Below are 20,441 nucleotides of genomic sequence, written 5' to 3'. Positions count from 1 at the left end.
GATCAGGGACATCTTTAGCTCGATCAGATTGCTCAGAGCCCCATTCAACCTGATCTTGGATGTTTCTAGGGATGGGGTTTCTACCACCTCTCTGGGCAGCCTCTTCCAGTGTTTCACCACTGTCATTGTAAAAAATTTCTTCCTCATATCTAATCTTTAGTTTAAAACCATTACTCTTTGTCCTATTGCTACAGGATAAGTCTGTCCTGATCTTTCTTACAAGCCCTCTTTAAGTACTGAAAGTCTGCCATAAAGCCTCTCCGGAACCTTTTCTTCTCCAGGCTGAATGACCCCAGCTCTCTCAGTCTTTCCTTCATAGGAGAGGTGCTCCAGTCCCCTGATCGTTATTGTGGCCCTCCTCTGGACTTGTTTCAACAGCTCCATGTCTTTTCTGTGTGGAGGACTCCAGAGCTGGACACAGCACTGCAGGTGGAGTCTCACCAGAGCAGAGTAGAGGGGGAGAATCACCGCCCTCGACCTGCTGGCCACGTTGCTCTTGGTGCAGCCCAGGGCGCAACTGGCTGTGAGTGCACATCGATGGCTCATGTCCAGCTTTTTGTCCACCAGTACCCCCAAGTCATTCTCTACTCTCAATCCCTTCATCCTGCAGCCTGTATTGATACTGAGGGTTGCCCTGACCCAGGTGCAGGATCTTGCACTTGGTCTTGTCGAACTTCAGGAAGTTCCCATTGGCCCACTTCCCAAGCTTGTCCAGCATCCCATCCCTCAGGCGCATCAACCCCACCACTCAGCTTGGTGTCACCTGCAAATGTGCTGAGAGTGCACTCGATCCCACTGCCTATGTCATTCATAAAGATAGTAAACAAACATCACTGATCCCTGTATGGACCCCTGAGGGATGTCACTTGTCACTGATCTCCATCTGGACATCGAGCTGTTGACCACCACCTTCTGGATGCAACCATCCAACCAATTCCTCACCCACCGAACAGTCCACCCATCAAATCCATCTCTCTCTAATTTAGAGAGAAGGATATTGTGGGGAACCATCTCAAAGGCCTTGCAGAAGTCCAGATAGGTGACATCTGTGGCTCTTCCCTTGTCCACTGATGCTGTCGCTTTGTCATAGAAGGCTGCTAGGTTGATCAGGCAGGACTTGCTCTTGGTGAAGCCATGTTGGCTCACTCAAATTGCCTCCCTGTACTCCATGTGCCTTAGCATAGCTCCTAGGAGGATCTGTTCCATGATCCAGGCACAGAGGTTAGGCTGACAGGTCAGTAGTTCCCACAGTCCTCCTTACAACCCTTTTTAAAAATGGGTGCAATGTTTCCCTTTTTCCGGTCACCAGGGACTTCATCTGTCTGCCACGACTTTTCAAGTACCTTAGAGAGTGGCTTGGCAACTACATCTGTCAATTCCCTCAGGACTCCAGGGTGCATCTCATCAGGTACCACAGACTTAGGTATATTCAGGTTTCTCAGGTCATCACAAACCTGTTCTTCTCTTACAGTGGGAGGGACTTTGCTCCTGCAGTCCCCGTCTTGTGGCCCATCCACACGAGCTTCCAACTCCTCCTGTTTGTTGCCCATGCTCTGTCCAGTGGTGTAGAGGGACTTCAGCTGGGCTGTTGGCCATGTCACCTTCTTAAAGAAACACCCCATAATTCCTTTGTGGAAACACACCGGTGTTTCTCTGTTGACTCCTATTACCTCAGGAGCCCCTGGCTCATCTCCGCAAGACTTCGAGCGTGCTGCAGCGTACCCAGCACGTCTCAGAGCAACAGGCTGAGGGCCCTCACTAGCACCCCATCCCTCTGATCTTGGCATGTCCCACAGCTTGTCACGGGCAAGCCAAATATTATCCCCCTCCCCCTTCAGGCCTAGTTTAAAGCTCTGTCAATGAGCCCCGCTAGCTTGTGAGAAAAGACCCTCTTCCCCCTTTGAGAAAGGTGAATCCCATCTGACACCAGCAGGCCTGGCACTGTGTAAGCCATCCCACTATCAAAAAATCCCAAATTGCGGTGGTGACACCAGGTGACTCCTAGAAACATACCTCTTTCTTTGTAGATGTTGCAATTTTAACATAAAGGAATGCCTCAGAGACTAAACAGAGACATTTTAAGCTTCAACAGTGGGTTTTAACACATTCAGTCCTCAAAGGTCTCCTTTTAATCCAGCCTTCTCTTCCTGTGCAGGTACATCTGGGACACCTCCCAGGTGACGTGGACTTGTACAACAAAGCCTGTAACTGTTTGAAAAAGAAACTGAAGTCATAAAAAGGGAAAACAAGATCCAGCTAATCTTTCATATAAATGGGCCCCACATATTTAACAACCTCCACAAAAAGAGGTAAGGGTGGTGATGGGGAATGCAGGTGATTCATCTGTAAACACCCCTTTCATTTTAAGAAACTAGTAGGCAAATGTGACTGTTGTTTTGGCTGGAGAGAAAAAGAAGGTTGTTGTCCAGGGAAAAGAGGGTAGGAAAGAGAAGTGACAGGTAGAAGGAAGTGACTGTGTTGCTCCTTTCCTCTGCATACCTCTGCCTATGCCGTTAGCAGAGTGGTATGCCAGGGACAGGAAGGAGCTGTTCCTTCGGGTGGTGGTTGAGCAACGCTGCCCAGATGTACTGGAGGGCACAATTGGGTCCTCTTCTCTTAGATCTTGTATCTTCTTTACCTTCACAGATGGGTGAAGAGAATTAATCTAGGGATGGATGGAGTGGGCTACCGTAATTTTGATGGTGATGTTGGCTGTCATGGTGATGATGGCGAGTTAGCAGTGATGACCTTGGTCAAGATGGAGCAGCTTTGATGACACTTATCCATTCTTCTTCTTGCCTCCCTTTTCTTGAGAAGATTGAGCATGACAAGACGGTAGTAGGATACTCTCCAGCAAATCTTTGTCTGCCAGTATGGGAGCAAGGTGTAGGGACAGACAAATATTTATTGGGTGTCTGACAGTGGCAGCAAAGGACTATAGAGAGAGGGGTGTCGGGGAAGGCTACCCAAGGCCTGGAGACAGAAGGTGTCCGTCACAGCATGGGCAGTAGCCTGCAGAGACAGGAACACAGAGGCTGACATATTTTGCTCTGGGTCCCAGACAGCTCATGGTGGACGTGTGCTGCTATTACCAGTGCTGATGGCAGTGCGCAGCGATAAAGTACTGGAGGAGTTCTGCTTTTGGCTTGTTTGTTTGCTCTGGAGCTTTAGTCTGTTTTTACCCCCGACTCCCAGCAGCACCGTGCTGCAGCAGCCACAGCATAGTGTGCTCTCTGCTGTCAGAGCTGCACCAGCGAACACTCCAGACAGGCTGGCCCTGATGAGGTGGGCTGGGACCTGTATGAAGTACGCTGGTCAGGTCCCACTTCACAAGGTGTAGCTTGATCTGGCCAGCACAGGTTCCCATGAGGCTTCGAAACACGCCCAGCTGAGGATCCTCAGACTCCCTAGCCTGCAAGGTCAGAATGGTCAGCCTAAAAGTTTTGACTTCCTCTGTTTACCCACAGCCCATTAAATGGTTTGAAAGCAACATATCATGGATTAGAGTAGTTCTTAATATTCTCTCTGACTCATTGGGGTTTCTGAAATCACTCAAGCTGTGCCTCTCATTCAGTACACAACAAATGCGCCGTTTGTTTTATCAGGGCATAAACTGATGCTTCTTTTTAACAGCAGCAGCATCCTCTGTGTCCAAAGGACTTGCCCTTTGCCTGTGATTCTGTGTCCGCAAGGCAGACTACCATACAGTTGCAGCTCCTACGGAGCTCAGAGCACAGCAGTGCTTGGACGTGAATGCTAAGCCAGGAGATCAGTGCAGCTGTGGGTGTGGGGAGCCCAGTTAGCTGTGATTACCATGCCCATGGTAACAGAGAAAACGATGTACCAATGCAACTGCCTGCTATCATGCAGCAAAAATGCAACTGCCACGGGGTCCAAAGCAGGACAACTTAGCGGATCAGTGATGCTTGTGATAAAAGCAGTCCTCTGAATGGAGAGTCTCAGGTTCTGTTTCCTATTTGCTCGTGTCTTGTTGGTTGCTGAATATAAATGCATGTAGTTCCAGTTTTAATCTGTCCTCTGAACCCTAATGGCCAGTTAAGTGGTTTATAGCCACCTGCGGTGCTCTGACAGAAGCTGCTGTGTGCAGGGCTAAGAGTTCTGGCACCTTTACTGCTCTTCTGCCCAGTCATATGCGGCTCTTTAATTTCTGACACGAATAGGCCTCAGATGGATTCTTTTCCTGAATCAAATGTTGGCTTGTCCTACCTGTACTCCATGATCATGAGTGTGCTAGGACAGTGAGGGATGGAGTTTAGCACAGAAGGCTGTTGTGTGATGCTGATACTCCTATGAGTCAGGCACAGAGAAGAGCAGATGGAGCAATGGCTCCATATACAGAATGCATCTGATTTGATTACGTTGGTCCTTACCTGGACAGAAAATAATTTCAAGACACTTACAGAAAACATTTGCATCTTCTGAGTCTCAGGCTGAGAGAGATCTGCTCAGCTGGTGTTTCTGGGAGCCAGTTTTGGGGTGCACAGCACTGGATCAGGTAAGCATGGGGCATACGAGTTTTGCACTTTGTTCTCCCTAAATCTTGGACCTCTTTTTGTGAACAAGTGGTAGTCATCACTGCTGGGACCATCAAAGTCATGGGGAGAAGTATCAGTGAAACAGAGCTTCTCTGCCAGGGCTGTGGGGGGATGCAGGGTTCAGTGGCAAGTCACTTCTATCTGCTTGAGCCAGTTCAGCGTTGTCCCTTCAAAATGGTATCTTGCAGTTGAGCTGAGCCGTCTGGAGTCTGATCTGCCGGGTGAACATCAGTGCTCAGATCCACTATTAACTATCAGGAAACTGTGGCCTCAGTAAAATTAAGGGCTCTCTTGTCTCACCTCATGAAAAAGTCAATAAGAAATAAGTCAGTGATGAATGACAGAGTTGCAGAGTGTACATCTCAACATGCCACAGCAGGGCTCAGCCCAAGAGCCACTCCATCCAGGAGGGTGGAAAGCTGTGCTCCCCTCTGAGTTAAATGCTCTGCATTGGTACTTGTTCTCAGGCTACATTTGACTCCATCTCACACACACCTCATACGCCTCCGGGTTAAAATGTGCCTCACAGCACTTCCATCTGATAAAGACATACTTGGGAAGAGAGAAGAGGTTTGGTCTGTCTGTACCATTTTATGGGAAAAGCCAGAGCCAGATGTTACTACCAAAACGCTGCCCATACACTATAACTGTAGTATGAGAGAACATTAAGCCACTCCCCTGCAGCATATGGATGTTGTTGAAAAGACCAGAAAATGTGGTATTTTTTTTCATTTACCCAAGTATTTACTGTTTCGTCATCAGGAGGTGAACCCCCAAATAAAGGTCTCCCTCACCAGGCTTGTGCCATTGGGCAAGAGTCCTCTCAGGCACACCCCACACTCGTGGTCCCGCCTTGAGCCTGTCTGGGCTATTGAATGCACCACAGCTCCCTCCCTGCCTGTATGCTTGAGTTTTCTCCCCTCCAGCGAGGATGAGGCCTGGACTCATTGCTGGGCATCAGACTGTGGGCAGGACCATAGTGGATATCCACACTTGTGTATAGATTCATCCTTAACTGCTTGTCGGAGATCTCCCATCATCACTGCTCTCACCCTCACACTAGCTGTGCAAGCCCAGCTGTGCCACATGTGTGTGTTCATCCAGATAAGGGCCAAGTTATGGGCAAAGCAGTGCCTGTCCTTGCTCTGGTGTTGGCCAAGCAGGCTGTCTACAAAATACCTCTTCTCTGAAGCTGTAAGAGATAGAAAAGCATAGGCAAGTAGAGCAGAGAGTCCTTGGGAGCAGCCAAGACCACCTTTTTTTTTGCCCGCCCCACACCCTTCCCCTCTCTGCCTTCAGCCCTTCTCCAGCACTCAAGGAGTCGGACAATCTGCCTGCAAAGGCCAGAGCACACGGTTCAAACCCCTTTCTTTTCCTGGGCTGGTGCTGCATGGTAGACTCCAAGCTTGATCTGTGCCGTAAGTCAATTTTGGCCAGATAGTACTAACACGCACCTACCAACCTGCTGTGTAAGAGGGAGAATCCCACAACAGCTGGAGCCAGACATGAGACCTATGATGCCCGTCCGCTGTCTGCATATCTCCTTCATGCACACATGGTCCCAGCTGGAGCAGCCCAATCTGGAGAAATCATGCAACCTGTACAAACTCTAATGTACCTGTCCAAAATTAAACTGAAGCAGAGTCAAATTTGTTCTGAATGCAGCTGTTACATACATGGAATCCAGTAGAAAAAGAGAAGACCTGATATGTCCCACAGCTGATACAGACACTGGTCTCCAGGTAAAGCATCCAAATAAATGCCTTTAGGAGAGTAAGTCTAGCAGAGGTACTGTAAGTTAGCTCTGGTGCTTGGGGGAATTTGCAGGCTGCAGACAGCTGCTCTGTTGAGATGGTGCAGGGCATTAGAAGGCAGTTTGCACAGCAGCCTCCCTGCACCCAGATCTGCCTTGTGTTGCTCAAACTGCCCCTCAAGGAACATATTATCCTCTCACTTTCTTGTACCTGTTACCAGAGATGTGGCTCCTGCATGGCTCTTCCACTAGCCACAGCGACTGAAGGATGATCCGTGATCTCCCTGCCCTCAGAAAAACGCCAATGCAGAATTGATGTTTGTGGAGTCAGTGGGGAGCAGGTGCCGGGCAGAGCCAGAAACGCTCCTTCAACTTCCAGCTCTCACAGGTTCTCGTTTAGCTCAGCCTCTGATTTTCCTTACAGCTTGCCAGTCATCTTCTCTCTTTGTTACAGAGTAAGCTGTGAAACTTTAAATTTTGTTCACAGATGACAGAACATGCATCCGTAGGATTTGGTTGAAAACACTTTTACATGGAAAGCGGCAGAAGCTGGTGCCACAGACAGGCTGGTATTCTCTCCAATATCATTTCAAAAGCAAATGGAGCCTACAAACACCTTGCTGCTCATGCAGCACTTCAGACGAGGAAAAGAAGCAGCTGGAGGTCACAGCTGAAATACTTGATCACATTTCTTGGCAGGTTTTCCTGAAGGTCCAGTTTAGGGACATAAACGGAGCAATTGCGGCTGTTAAAATCAGCATACAGGACGTCTCACTTTGCAAGTGTTCCCATTGGTATGTTGGGATTGGGACCTGCCACTCTGCAAGAGAGCTGGAACTACAGTAAATCACCTCCCCGGCAGCCAGGGAGAGTAATGTCCGACCTCTCACCAGGAATGCTCTGTGATCTTCTCCATGATGTGCTCACTGATCCCAGGCTGCTCCTTTCCGCGCCCCCTCACTGACTCTCATCTCTCTGAATGTTTCTGCTTGTCCTCTTGTCCAGCCCTGCTAGCACTGATGACACACAAGTGACAAAATAAAATAGAAATTATTAATTTCAAGCTCTGCTGGTAGTGAGGAAAAGAAAATCAATGCTTGGCAAATGGAATAAGGAGAAACTGGGAGAAAAGAAAGGTGCTGTCCAAGCTTTAGTAGCTTGACTGTGACAGAGGTGGAGGGCTGTAAAACAAGAGCTTGACAGTGTTGCTCTTTCAGTCACTGTACGTTAAAGCTGGCTTTTTGCCTATTAATGGCAAAATAAGATACTTGTTTGTTTAAACAGTCTTGTTGACATTCAGCACAGGACTGGGAGAGCATTGGGCTGCATGCAGCGGGGAAAGGAGCGTGCTGCTGCAGCACAGCTTGTGCCTCTCTGTCTGGAGCCAGGTGTGAAAGCCGTGCAGGTGCGGTATGGGAGACCCAGTGCCCGTGAGACCTTTTGCTTGTGTGCTCCCTTGGGGGCGCCCCTAAGAGACCTCCAGAGGTAACCCCCAGGGAGACCAGCCGCCTGCAGCCTATGCGCTGGAGGAGCGGGTGCTGCACAGCAAAACTAAGGGGGAAGAGAGCACCTGGAATACAAAGTGCTCCAGCTGAAGCCAGGACTCAGTCGTGTACCGCAATATTTGAAGGAGCTCATCAAATTTACAAGCACCAGCAGTCTAAGAGGGTGCTGGGAGTTAGACACAGAGGTGCAGTCATATTTCAAGAGCACAGCTCTTACCTAGAGATCCAGCTAAGGGGCAGGTGTTTGGAAGGGCTTTGGTCCTGTACCTGTCATTGTGGCAGTGTAACAGGATTTTTAAAAAGCTATGGGTCCAGGGCTACGAGGGGCACCAAGACTGACCAAAGGCTGCAAAAACTCTCCCTGAAAGGGGCTGGAAAAAACTAGGAACTACTCATACGGTAAGCAGATGAATAACAGGGTGTTTTAGCTGTCTGTAAAGCAGACAGGTACAGATAAGTCCTCTCTGCCTCATGACACAGGCAGAAGCATATTTTTCAACTGAACTGAGAGATGTCAAATCCAGAATTGATGAAATGACATTTTCTTTTGCACAGTGAGACGGGATTCAGCTCCCCCAGCTAGAGGCATCTAAAACACAGACATCTGTTCCTGAACTGGCTATTTCAGGCTTCTCTTTAAGACAGGAGGGGGAAACAGGCACTTTCAGGGAGCAATTTGTCTGACCGAATACAAATACCCATTTGCAGAAGAGGTAACTCACACCTCATGCTCTGCTGACTGTATCAACTAGATCTCCACTGATAATAAGAGCGACTAGGGAGGTCAGCACAGATTAGACAACTGCCTAGTCAGATGAGTTTTTTCTTGGAATATTAAACTGTGGAACTCATTATAGAAGGCAAAAGACAAACTGTGTTCAAAACCAAGACTGGAATAAACATGAAAAACAAGAATAGCCACAGTTATCACAGACGGTGTTAAGAGCATTTTGGAATGGACATAAAACTGCTTGCTTCAACGCTTAAATCCATTTTAAACTCTTAGGATTAGGATTAAGATCTTCACACGGGGCATTTTATTTCATATCTACCTGCTGGGTTTTCAGAGGTAGGCTACTAAGCTGGATGGACCATGAATCCACTTTAAACTGTCAATATTTTTACCTGCAGACAGTCTCCCAAGACTTCTTGAAAAATCTAGCAGCTTGTGCTGAATCATAAGCAGTATGAAATTGGAAGTTTAATGGAATAGTCCAGATTAAAATAGAGTACAGCAGGATAGAGTAGAATAGGACAGAACAGAGCCAGAAAATGAAAACAAATACATGTGTAAAGAAAAAAAAAGCATATAAAAAATGATGCTTTGAATACAAGCCCTGAGTGCATGGCACGACAAAATGTTCAGGCAGGTTAGGCTGTTGACTCTCTTGGTCTCACAGCTGTTTTTGGCAAACAAGCAGAGTTGCTGTGTGATCAAATAACAGGCTAGGCTTTGAGACCTGTCTGCAGGCCGGTGAGCAGGTTTATGAATAGTCCTAATGGACTCAGAATAACTAGTTAGCATGAAATACACTCAACAGCACATCAATGTGGGTCTCAGGGCTGCTGCTTTTGAGACAAGAGAAGATGCAGCACAGAAAAGAGGGTCGTATTTAGACAGGAGCTGCCATTACTGTGGCAGATTCAGTGGGAATTGGGGTAAGTCACAGTGAAGTTCAGTGCTCAGGAACAAACTTTGGTTTTATGAACTACAACTGTGGTGACTTGTTTTTTTAAAAAAAGAGAGAAACACCCCTATGATGAGGACAGGAACAGTGCAATTGGCTACGCAGCAGGTGCTACTGCCTGCTAGAGCAGTGGAAAGATCAGCTAAAACGGTGGGTACAGAAGAGAGCAAGCTCTGGCCACTGGATGATGCCGAGGAACAGCTAAAGGCATATCATTTAATCACTAATTCAAAACCGTAGCATTACAGAGTGATAAATGGACATAGCAAATGTGTTCTTCTTACTCTGAGCAGATCAGGTGGGATAGTCAGCCTAGCAGCTCTATGCTGTGGTTACCCAAATGAGTCTGATCTTGTCCAATAGTTGATTCTTGTTGTGAAAAGTTTATTCCTCTATAACTACTTGCCCATCACCAGTTCTTCTGTTCTTCTTAACTTGATAGTTGGTTTTTATATAACCTAGGAAATCTTGATCTGAGAATGCCCCCATCTGACAAAGCACTATGCAAAAAAAGCTTTATAGAAAATCTTCTAGCATTACTCCACTCTTCCTAGTTCCTCTGTATACACTTTCTGTTTGTTCTCTAGGTTAGGAGTCATCTTTTCACTTTGTGTTTGTATATCACGCATTGGAACAGTTTGGGTCCATGCTGTAGGGTCCCAGTACTACCAAAGGTCTATTGACTGACTTAATTGTCCACAATTAAAAGCATTCTGCCAGTATTCTTGAGTGAGGGTGTTTGGGGACAGGTTTTGCTGTACCTATTTTTATCTTCTTAAACACGCATGGAATTAACATAGACAGAACAAGTGACAGACATTGGCTACAGCCCAAGGAGAGGGGGCTGCAGGCCTCCGTCATTCAGCAAGGCGGGTGGCTGGCCAGAGCCCAAGGTAAAGTATGAAAGACTGGAAGTAAGAGGTGGCCCACCAGGGCAGGGAGTGTTACCTTGCAATGTAGCACCACAGACACGTACAGCAGGTAGACAGGAAAGTGTTGCTGCAAAGATTGTCTGCAGGAATGCGCAGGGCTGTTTGCAGTAGCTGAGCTGCTCATCACTGCAGTGTGGAGCAGGACACAGGATAAAGCAGACTGCTGTGAATTCCCCTCGTCCAAATGCTGTTTGTGCGCGGGTGGGAGATCAGAAGTGTATTCCACCTATACAAACACAGACGAGGAGTGTACCCAGAAGCACTCAATGACACTTTTGGACAGGCTTTTGTTACCAATACATCTCCAGTCTTGAAGTGTCAATCTTATAAGTGAAACTAGACTTGGCCGTGTGAGTTATGACAGTCACAGTGTGACGGTTATAATGGACCAGGTGTGTGGAACCTTGTGCCTAAACCCTAGCAATCACACTTATAATCAGAAAAACGTTACGTAAGGTTGTCTCAGGACCCATATGCCCAAGATATAAATAAGAGAGATGTGGCAGGCACTGCTTTGGGGCTATTTGATACAGGGCTTGGAGGACAAACCTCCATGGTTCAAGCCAGAACACAGTGAAGACATTTGTGAGCATCTATACCAGTGCTCAGCAGAAAACACAAACGCTACAAAAAAGTGAACTTCTTACAAATGTGAGAATGCATAGCCAGCCTTAGCCTGATCCCTGGGGGATATGAAGTGGATACAGATGTAAAGATGGCCCTAATAACCCAAAAATCTGACTAAGATTTTTAACTGAGTTAGTGTCTAAAAACATATGATATGGTAGAAATTTCAGGGGCCATCTGTTTTTGCTGGCTATGAAAGACTTTATCCTGCAACAGTAATCAAGATAATGGTAGAACATGCAGTACTAGAAGTAAAAGAAATGCACGGTTGGATATAAGTAGGAAAATGTGGCAGTGAGTGATTGTAAGTCCATGTCTTGAAACGCAGTGTAACTGGGCTTGTCAGCCTGGGTCCTACCAGCTGAGGAAGAATGCTGGGAACACCAGGATGTACTTAATGGAAAAGCTAGAAGTGCTGAACACTTCTTCCACTTTGGAGGAGAAATGTTTCAATGACAGGGAGCGCAGTTAGCTGAAGAAAGGAATTTGGGAGAATGAATAGGTGCTTAGCAGAGATCCAGCAATGACCCCATCCCGAACCGGGGAGCAAGCCTATGACAGCAACTTCTACCTTGTAGGTAGCTGCTGTTAGTTTCCTTTAGCCCCAAAGACTGCCAGGCAGCCATATGCCTATCATACGGATGCTGTCTGCCCCTTCCCCTTGGGCTGCATGGCAGGGAATGCAAGTCAATATCTTCCAAACGTGACTATGGTAATAGCTGGGCCCTCAGCTTTGCCTGTGAAGTGCTAGAAAAAAGAAAGAGTCTTCACTCCTGGAAGTCCCTTTCCACAGGGCAGGCTAGCTTTTAGTTTCTCCAGCAGTTACTGCATTCATTATTAATATACTTTGCATACTTTAAAGGCCTCTATGCACAGGACTGACAAGCAGTAGGGCTTCTCCTGGCTGTTAACAGCCATCTGGGCTGTCTCATTTCTGTGCCAGTATGTTCTGTTTTGAAGACTGACATCGGTATCCAAAGCAACCTGGTGCATGGTATGGAAGATGCCGATGGTGCCTAGGCTGGATCTGTTCTGCTCTAGCTTTTCTTGACAGGAGCTCTTGTAAGATGCTAATACGTTGCATTACACATGCACGTTCCTGACAACTAATAGCTTAATACCCAGGACAATGTCTACCTTACAGAGCAATAGAGGAACGGCTGTTCTGCCTTTGTGCAGGGAGCCGAATATCGCTTTAATGCATTCATATTTAACTTAGGGTCCCCAGAGGGCTGCCGATTTATCTCTGCTCCTAGGCTTCCTATTTGGTCCTGATATTGTGTGTCAGAGAGCAGAAGGGAAGGATTTGCTGCACCTTATCTCCATTCAGATGATAGTGATGCTCCCTGATAACTTGCTAATCCACCAAGATAAGAACACTGCAAGCAGATTTTGCAGCCTTTAGGATGAAATGTGTGCAGGGATTTATGTTATTCTTGCAAATACTGAAATCATACATTTTGCTGTGTGAGCCACAAACTTCATGTCACTACGCCAATTAGCTCCTGGGATCAGGCTTATTTCAAGCAGCATTAACCAGATGAACAGACAACGTGTTATAATAAATAGAAAAATAAGACCAGGTGAACAAGACTTTTAATGTAACATTACTTATAGTATTGCAAACCATTGCAAGAAAAACAGAATTAGAAGATGTATTTTGTGATTTTTTAAATTTTTCCTAATAAAGTTGTTAATTTGGTTGGAATTTGGTGGTGGTGGTAAGTAGGAAGAGGAGAACAAAGAGAGGCTGGCCTGGAAAAACCTCCAGCTTCTTGGGGAATACACACCTGTCACAGAGGTTGCACATAAATAATCCCTGAGAAGCGATAGCTGTGGACATAGTGGTTTCATCCTCAAAAGGCTTTCAGGGCTGCAGTAGTTATCAAGGCTGGAAAATACCTAGGTAGAAAGAGCCAAAGCTGGGCCTTAGGCATAACGTCCCCTCCGCCCCTGCATCCAGGCATCCTCTGGATCATTAATGCTGTGTGGCCCACCCTTGAAGTGGTTCTTACACCTTATCTGCTACAGTTGTATCCACTCTTTGAGTTACTTTTATGCAGTTGGGTTTTTTAATTTGTTTATTTGTGGGTTTTGGTTTGGTTTGGGTTTTTTTAATGCTAGTTCCTTGGTTGTAGTTGCCTGGGTTGTCTTTATTGACTTGGACTTTCCCTGTGCTACAGTTCTCTATTTTAGATCCCGTGAGCTGTCCATTCACCAAGACACTTAATTTCCTTGCCTGACAAACACACCTCAGAGCTGTCTCTTTCCCACCTGAAATGGCACTGGAAGGTTCTTGATACAACTAAACCCACTCAGCACCTGTAGAGAGTTTCAGGGTTTGGGCTGGGATGAAGAACCACTATGTTCAACTCCGCTTTCTCTTTACAGTCATCTAGGTGACTTTATAGCATCTGTAATGTATTTTAAATGTAAGACAAGAAAGTTAAATATGTCAAAGACCTCGCCAGCCCAGACTTGTAGGCAGTCACAGCAGTGCAGGCTGCTGTACCTAAAGGGCAAAGTCTCAAGAAGCCAATGATGAAGCAACAAAGTGCTTGGAGAAGCCAGGCAGTAGGTCTTCATGGCAGCAGCTCCCCTAAAGTTACTCTGAAGTCCAGTGCTGGGGTAGCTGTGCTCCCAGTGAAGTTCTGGGAGCCCAGAAACACCGTCTTCCTCCAAAGGAGTTTTCTCTGTCTTGTGCCTGAGAGAAGGGGCAGAACCTTTCAAAACGTTCTCAATATCCCTCTGGGTTTTTCATTCACTGAAAAATTGCTGGCTTTATTCCATTTTGCATTCTAGAAACTCTGCCCAGGGATGTTTCAAAAGATGGCTTCTAGCAGAGATCCCCGTGTAATCAGAAACGCTGTGATCAGCCGGCTGAAATAGAAAGGGAGAGACAAATGGCATTAAAAGCAGGAGTTCAATAAGAGGATAGAGAGCTTTGAGAATTAGTTATTTGACTCTTTTTGACCTAAATCTTTAGTTTAATAAAGCAAAGTCCTTCCACATGGTGCTTGTTAAAGTCCTTGAACAGAAGGTTTTTGCAGCCTGAGCAGGGGCTCAGCAGATGACATGGCTTACTAAGTCTAGCAGCCAGCAAAAAGAAGGGTGGTTGAAACACAGCCTAATCCTGCCCACCTTATTTTTCACACCCCCCTGGACACACTGCTCTGCTCAGTGTAACAATCGTTCAGTTGCTGTCACCTTCACGTGCGTAGCAGATCTGGTAATAGTGGAGCCCTGGCTGAGACCAGGCATTCATTTTCCAGAGAGGATGAAGCAGGGCAAGACTTCTGGATCGCTGTACATGAATAACAACAAGGAAGGGGCTAATGAGGTGCATGGTTTGAGCACAACACCCTCCTGCAGCCTGCCTCACCCTCCTCTTGGGGAGCCAGTCCTTGTTTGCAGTTGTCTAAATGATGGCAAGGTGATCGCCTTCATACAACTGCCTGAATGTGGACACCCATGCTAGGAACCTGAGTAGGAGTAAAGAATGGCAGGTTCCCACCAACTGGTGCTGGGGGCTGCGCCAGGCGGGCTGCCCAGGGCTTGCACAGCCGCTGCCGGCACAAGCAGCAGCTCCACGGAGCCAGAGACAAGGGCGGTGGGGAAGGGAGTGTTGCAATGAGCCCAGCGCTACAGCTGAGACGGTGTGAGGGAGATGGAGATAAAGCCAGCGGGGATGTCTGGCATAACAGATTTGATGTTACCGGCTGTAGTGGGAGGACAGCCTGCCAGGGGTTTGTGGCGCTTCGCCTCCTAGGACCCTGTGTCCTCAAACAGGGGTCTCTGCTGCATTTCTGTCCTTGGCAGAGAGTGAGTTCACCTGAGTACCCTCTGCCTGACTGAAAAAAAGGTCAGTTTCCCTGGAAATGAAGAGATTCTTCATTGCTGTGAACTAGTCCAAATCCTCTCAGGCAGGCCCTTGCAGCAGGGGAGATTTCTACACTCCAGGATCTTTGGGTCCCTGTTCATCCCTGATGTGGCTTGGCAGTGACAAAGCATACATGCTCTTTGCGAAAGCCTGGGCAAGCTCCTCCTCCGGCACTTTGCAGAAGCTCTCCAACTGCAGGGCTGAGTTTATCTGTCAGAGTTTTCGTTTTCCTTTCCCACCGCTCAACCCTGCAGTCTTGGTTCACTGAAGCAGACTGCAGTGATGTCAGAGGGATCAGGACTTCCTTTCCAGTCTTTCATGAGTGCTCTGAATATCAAGATGACACCTGCCTTCCCAGCAATGAGGAACCTGTGGATGTCAATTTAAAGACAGGGTCTAATTCCACCGGCCATGTGCTAGTTAATGCATTTACGCCACTGTTGTGCGCTGCATCACACTGAACTTGAGCAATGGAAATGCAGTGCCATAATGGCTCTGGATTCTTCCATGAAATGTCCCCCCATCCCCAAAAAAACCCCAGAAATGTGAGTGTCTCCAGCAAAAGTGTAAACTGGACAATTATAACGTGATTAGCAACTTGAAGCTAAACAAATAGTGAGTACAGAATGGCACACAGATTGGAAGTGAGATCACAGGGACCCAGAAATTCCTACCATAGGTCTCTCTACTTCCCAGCTCTACCACTTTCTCCAACATTTCTATCTGACCTGTGGCAAAGTCAACTCCCTGCCAACAACGGTGTTTCTGACCCAGTTTCCAACACCCAGCAAATTCTCAGAGACTTTAAAACCTGATGATAGAAATAACTGTATTTTCCTGACTTCCTCAGACTGCAAACAGCTGCAGTGTCCCCATGAGCTAACCACCGCCTTGCACATCGAAGGGTTAGCTTGGCTGCTCCGGGCTTTGAGGGGTTCTGGCAGCTTTAATTTACTCTATGTTCAGGGGGAGGAGAGGGCTAGCTTTAGCTTTATAAATAAAGTGAAAATCCAGAGTCTGTTGAATTAAAGGCTAAGCACCAGCTTCTATAATCACTCTGTATAGTCCCTGGGATCTTCCCTCATTTAGAGGGTGATTTTTCACTTTAACTTACTGCACAAGCCTGCTTTCAATTAATCCTTCTCTGCCCGAGTCCTTTCGGCATATGGCCTGAGAGGTTCTTGGCATGGACCGGGTAACTCCGAGACCTCCTAATCCAACATTTGCCAGCTGATAAGTCCCTATGCTCTTTTGAGCGGCCCAGTAATAACTTTAATCACTCCAAACTGTTCCCACTCCCTTGCGTGATGCTTTGCTCCTTCCAGCACGGAAGGCTGATTTAATGCCTGATGCTGCTATGGGAGGCAAGATGTGGAGCTGGCCGCGAGAGGACAGCCTGTGGACTGCACTACCCCTGGCCAGGACATTGGAGCATAAGGCATGAGTTCCTCTGGGGAAGGAAAGTGCCTGGTGTGTAGTACTGTCCTGCTGAGCGAGCAGACCAGAGCAGCCTGTTGGCTATTTGCAGGATGCAGAGCAGTAGCTGTGCTCAACAGCGAACAGCAGAGCACCTGAGGTTACATCTGCCTGTGGAGCCCAGGATGGGGATGACGAGGTCCAGACGTATGAGATGCCATCCTGGGCTTCAGCTCATCGGTGCAATATGGCCCAGATTGGGGAATCTATGCCATAGATTCCCAATCTATGATATATTCAAAAAGACCCTATGATTTAGGGCCTGAAGAATTATGGGCATTACAGGGTAAACATCCAGAGTGAAGGAACATGCAGAGCTCTGCGTCCTGGAATGTGCTGGTTAAAGGCTTTCATCCTCAGGGGTGGGAGAGACTTTTCTTTAACATGGCAGCACCACAGGCTTCAGTGGCGAATCTGGTCTTGCAAAATAATTAAAGTTGGACTTTCCTTGGGTAGCATGAGCCTGTTTCTGACTTGTGTTATGTAGAGAATTCAACTGAAAGGTGACATGAATGATCGTGGCAAAAAGCCATTCCAGGGAGACATTGTCCCTTGGGAGAAGAATAAAGCATAAACAGGTATGAAAGTCTAGGACAGCTGGAGGAGCTGGCGAAGAACAGCAGGCACCATCCTCAGAGCAGGGAGCGGGATGCAGTGCTGGTGACACCACGTTAAATTCGGGATGAGCAGAGCATTTTGCAGCATGTTTGTTTTCTGGGTACAGCACAGCAAAGGGTTGGAAGACCCTGAAGATCCTGACATTCTCTAGCTTCTGCTTTTTAGGAGAATTACATTTAAATGCTATAAAATCATGCACATCACCTAGGATCCATCCAGGAGGGTTTAGAAGACCAAAGAAGATTATCTTCCCTGGATACCATTTGAAATGCATCCTACTCAGCGCGGAAGCTATTTCCGGTGAATCTATAAGCCCAGTCAGTCTCTTTTACAGAGACAGACACGTCCTTATCTTACCTGACATTATAGAGAATCACAGAATACTACACCGGGAGCCTCCTACAAGGACTGTGGACACTTCCACTCTGATTCGGTAGTACTAACTGGACTCATTTTCTTCAGTTTCTGAAATGACCAGTCCAGCAGTGATATGTGACTAAACAGCCTCTTTTTCACTGTTTTCCTGTTGGGCTGTCTCCTGCTAGCAGGATTTCCCAGGAGCCTGGTGAATGAGGGCTTGGTTGGGGTTATTTTGTAAAAATGAAAAGAAGGCTTCTTTAGCCCCACAAGTTACAGTGGATTTTCAAGAAGGTTCCAACATGCTGTACTGGAAGCCGCTTTGTCTCCCTGCCTGGCAGGTCAGACTAATAATGTAGCTTCTTATTACTTAATGTCAGCGATGCTGCCTCAGCAGTGCATAGCCCACCAGGTACTGGGAAGTCACATGCCTGGAGGGGAAGTGCTGGTGTGGATGCAGATAGCCTCACTGAGGTCCTGTCTCCAACAGCTCAATTAGATTAAACAAGTAAATCAAAAGGCTGCAGGAGATCGATGCCTCTGACAGACGAAGGCCTTTCAGGAGAAGTGGCACTTGTTCTGAACACGATCCATCATTGCTGCGGGGATGGAACCCCAGAGGTGCCACGGGAGCTGTCTGCCCTCCTGCGCAGAGGCAGAGCTCTGTGCTGCCGCGAGCCAGTCCGGCAAAGAGCAGCAGGTTTTGCACCTGCAGCGCAGAGCAGTGAGGATGAATCGCAGCCGACTCCAGCTCTTCCAACACACCTGATTCCCCCAAGGTTTCTTTCCCCAGTGCCTAGTTACAGCCAGGGAAAGGACATTTGTTGTCATGGCCAGCCTTGCTTTTTCCAACATAGAACATTACTCTGCATGCAACAGTCCACTCATGTCTGAAGGGTGACAGGGAGGATGAAAAATAAGGAAGTTGGGCTCATATGGCTTAAATCAAGGGCTGTGTGGTGGCAACCACATTAGGACTGAGGCTGTGTTCTGGGGTCCTCTGCCCTGCCCTGCCCTGAGGTTGCTGCCCAGCAGGGAGATTCGTACACCCAAGTCCCGCATCTAAGCACATGAGTAAAGGCTGCCTTGTCCAAAGGCCTCTCCCTGGCAGATGCTCCACCTCTGTGTGGGCAGGATCCACCACCTTGGGTGGTTTCTCTCTGCTGGCAAGGTCTGGGTGAGGAAGTGCTGCAATGAGCCCAGGCAGATGGGCCAGGAAGGAGGGCCGGGGTGGCAGGAGACAGCACAGGGAAGGAGAACTGCAAGGCAGGTTTCTACACCAAACCAGGCTGGGAGGAAAAAGGTGTCCAAGGGGACGGATGCTGTCAGCTCTCAGACAGAACGGGAGCATTCTCCATTTTTGAGTTGGCTTCTCATGGAGCTGCAGCAAAACCTCTTTCCAAATTGGAGACACTGTCATATTTCTGGCTCCCAGGGCTGTTCTTCAAGTTTGATAATTTTTCCAGCTAATAATATAGCCCAGCTCAGCTTTCCCCTTCTAAAAGAAAATACTTGCCTGCATGACCATTCTTCTTGCCCTTGAATAACCATATAAAAAATCTGAAGTCCAGTACAGACTGGAAGAAGTGTTGAATAACGGTGGGGGTCAGACTGTGATCTGCTAACAAAATTTCAGTGCTTGTGGAAAAAAAATCCCAGCAATTCACCATGCTCTCAACATCCATCTTTCTGTAGGTCTCCCCAGGCCCTCTAATCTACTTCTGTAATTCTTTTGGATCCACCATGGATATTCACTAACTCAGTTACTCTTGGTGCCTGGAAGGATGTAAAGAAGGAAGAAAGGTGCGGGTGCAACCTTACATTGAGTAAAAACAGTTAGTTTGTGCATGAGCCTTTGGAATGGTTATACAGCACACTTCTATGAATAGTGGGATTCTGACAGATTTTCCTGAAGGTAATTTTAAAAGCTCCAAAGTTACTATTCTAAAATGTGATTGATTTGATGGTTGGGTCATCCCTTGAGGATGTTCGTGGAAGAGAGGTAAGAAGCTTAAAATGCAGTGGGTATATGTGATAGGAACCCAGGTCAGCCAAAGCTTTCAGGCGGATCTGTCTGAATAATCTCCTTCAAGCAAGCGTACCCTAAACACCAAAAGGCTTGTAAACTTAAGAGCAAAGAAAAAAAACCCCTTGAAGTGGAACAATGAGCATTTTTAAATCAGAGAACTCCAGAGTGAGACAGAACAGAAGTGAAAGTACTTTTAACAAATCTCCTTCCTCCCCTCTCTTTTCTTTCTTTCAGGCTTGCTCTCACTCCAGAAACATTTTAAGTTTCCTGGATGCAAACAAACTCCACGTAAGTACTGTCTGGTCCCAGGAAAAGTCTTTCCCTTTTCACCCTATCTAAGACGTGCCGGCTGCCCGTTCTCAGGGCTTCTTTTGCCTGGATGGACCAGCTGATCTTTCTTTTTCTTCCGTTAAACTGTCCAGAACCTTTTGAACATGTTATTTTCCAACACTGAAAACAACCTGTGGCTAATTCCACAGACAATTTACAGGCAGTATGGAGACATTCTTTATTTCTGCTAGTTTCAAGCCTTCTATCAGACAGTTGGAGGATTCTTCTTGGAAGAAATGACAAACTACTGTCACTTCTCTTCCAAGCTGGAGATTCGTGGTCTGTTTACCTCTTTCTTATACAGATGTCATTTCATACCTTCCATCATCTCTGTTGCCCTCCTCTGTTTTCTTGCCAGTTTTATAACAGTCTTTCTGAGATGAGGAAATCGGGATTGCAAACAATACTCAAGAAGTGAATACACCATGGATTGACACAGTAGCATGAGGCTGTTCTCCGTACTGTTCTCCATTTGTTTCTGACTATTTCTTAGCAGGTTTTCATTTTTTTTTGATTATCAACTTGGGAAAATCCGTGTCTTTAATCAATCTCTCACTGGATTCTTCTCCTGAAGCACTCTTCAGTGACTGTCACCAGGAAGAAGCTCTACCCTGGGAGCAGTATCTCTTCTACTCTTCTGCTCAGGGCAACGCAACGATTAGCCAAGGGTATCGTGTCCATTTATTTATT

The sequence above is a fragment of the Leptosomus discolor genome, chromosome 16, assembly GCF_034619465.1.
Source record: "Leptosomus discolor isolate bLepDis1 chromosome 16, bLepDis1.hap2, whole genome shotgun sequence".
NCBI lineage: Eukaryota > Metazoa > Chordata > Aves > Leptosomiformes > Leptosomidae > Leptosomus > Leptosomus discolor.
This window is presented reverse-complemented; position numbering follows the sequence as displayed.